The sequence below is a fragment of the Chiloscyllium plagiosum genome, chromosome 24, assembly GCF_004010195.1.
Source record: "Chiloscyllium plagiosum isolate BGI_BamShark_2017 chromosome 24, ASM401019v2, whole genome shotgun sequence".
NCBI lineage: Eukaryota > Metazoa > Chordata > Chondrichthyes > Orectolobiformes > Hemiscylliidae > Chiloscyllium > Chiloscyllium plagiosum.
The window spans coordinates 31010178-31012798 of record NC_057733.1 but is presented as its reverse complement, the minus strand read 5'-3'; positions in this window follow the sequence as shown (position 1 = coordinate 31012798).

Sequence of the window (2621 nt, the reverse complement as noted above, 5' to 3'; positions counted from 1 at the left end):
TCCCCCCTACCTTTTATCTCAGCCCGCTTGGCTCACCTGCCTCATTCCTGAAGAAGGGCTTATGCCTGAAACTTCGATTCTCCTGCTCCTCGGATGCTGCCTGGCCAGCTGTGTTTTTCCAGGACCACATTTTTCAACTCTGGTCTCCAGCATCTGCAGTCCTCACTTTCTCCTAGCCAGTGGAAATAGTTCGTCTTTATCTATGTCATCTTTACCTGATAATATCTTGAAGATTTTAATCACATCACCCCTTAACTATCTAAATTCTAGAGAAAACCGACATGCTTTGTATAAACTTTCCTTTAACTTTGTTCCAAGTATCCAATCACCAGCTGCAAACAAAGTGTGCTGTCACTCCTTGTTCATCTACAGCTACACAGTTTTTCCTTTCACACACTGTTTGATTGTTTCAATGTAAATGCGTGTTAACTCCTAGAAGCCAGGTTAGTTTGACAGCACCCAGAGAACACTATTACCCATGTGTCGCAGCTATGCCAGTTCTGAACAATTTCTCCAGCCCTGTGTTCCCAGCACAATTTCTTCTTTAAGGATCAAGTGCTACAGCATCAAACCATTTTTCAATTCACAAGCACCTTTGCCTGTCCTAGTGCCTGATTTCAAAATACTTGGCGGCATTGGGGGTGGGGAGGGGGTGGTTATATGTGGACAAGATCTAACCTATATCTCTCACTTGAAAAATCAAGACTATTATCCCATCTCCAGCTGGTTACTCCATAGGTCTCAGATTTAAATATATCGTCTGAAGAAGCCCCTGTAGGTGGATAAGCAGCCACCCCTAAAAAATATCTGATTTGTTAAAATGGCCCCACACCAGTAATTCTGTATCAATTGCACTACATCAATTTAAATTCCTATTAAAATTACCCCTATGGTTTTAATTTCATATGTTGACAATTTTTTTAAAGACGTACCAATCCATTTGCTGTTTAAACATCTGGAGTGAAGTGGTTTCTCACCCTCAAGTGCACAATTCGCTTGCACCCAAATGAAAGAATAAATGAAATGTAGCATTATTGTGAATAAACTGCTGTATTTTAAACTTTTTCACACAGATTGAAAAATGTATTTACAACTATCACCTTCCTGGCCACCACCAACTCCTCCCAATATTCTGCTCAAAAACTGAGCTGGTCTTTCTTAAAAGTTTGAGTATTCAGATTCTTCTCACTAACTTTTCAGAATTGATTGTACTTGAGGATTATACACACCATAGAGAAATTGATGCAAGTTTTTGTTATACAGTGTTTCAAATTGTTTGAATGCACAGACTTGGGTTTTATCTGCTAGGAGTTTTCTGATTGGTAACCATGCTGGTGAATTAATATCTTATTACCCTGCCTATCATAGAACGTGTCAAGATTAGAGTGGTGCTGGAAGCGCACAGCAGGTCAGACAGCATCAGAGGAGCAGGAAAATCGATGTTTCGGGCAAAAGCCTTTTGTCAGGAACTCTGATCTCCAGCATCTGCAGTACCCACTTTTGCCTTGTCATAGAACAAGACCCAATCAGTTTTAACAGCGAGTCTCATTTCCAACCAAGTGGCTGTCCCGAGAAGGAAATGGTTGAAGATCGTGTCACCTGATGACTACTTGCAGGGCAACAGGGGGATAGCTTCCAGAATATGCCATCCTGTTCCTCCTAGCACCATGAGGGAAATAGAAACTTAAAATCAAGTTAATCTTTTGGTTCTCATCCGAAGCCAATCTTTCTGAATACCTATTGGAAAACTCACTGCTGTTTTCTGCTCAAGCTGCCTATTTAAAATCAGTTTGGTTCCTGATGATAAAAGGTATCTTCATGTATTCATTCCAGCAGGTTCACATTGTGATTTGATCAAGCCCAGTCGCTTCAGGGAGACTAAATAAGTCAGGAAATTGTAACTGCGTAACCACCTAATTTCTATTGGGCAGGTAGGCTTGCAATTAATCTCTATTGAAATAATTCTACAGAGATCTGTATCCCATTACCAAGTCATGCCTTACTTACATGTGGAGAGTCCTTGACACCTGATCCAACTGCCTCAGAATGTGATGATGTCGGACATTCCTGTTTAATTTTTTTAATTTTTTTTTATTTTTAAAAAAATTAACATTCCTGATTTTTTTTTTCTTGGGCTCTAACGTATCTTCTGGTTTTTTTTTCTTTTCTTTTTTTTTCCTTAAACCCCCACACTACCACCTAAGTGCGGTAGTGCTTTTTTTTTTCCCCAGCACCCATGGTGTGTGTGTGCGCAGGTGTGAGACACAGTGAAAGACACAAAGTGCACGAATCTTTATTCAAGTTCCAACACCAGGAAGATAGGAAAACACCCGGGTGGCCAGTGACAAACACTGCCCTTCACATCAAAGGGCAGTGCTGTGTGAACATTCCTGTTTTTTTGTTGTTGTTTACGAATCTTTATTCAAGTTCCAACACCAGGAAGATAGGAAAACACCCGGGTGGCCAGTGACAAACACTGCCCTTCACATCAAAGGGCAGTGCTGTGTGAACATTCCTGTTTTTTTGTTGTTGTTTACGAATCTTTATTCAAGTTCCACCACCAGGAAGATAGGAAAACACCCGGGTGGCCAGTGACAAACACTGCCCTTCACATCAAAGGG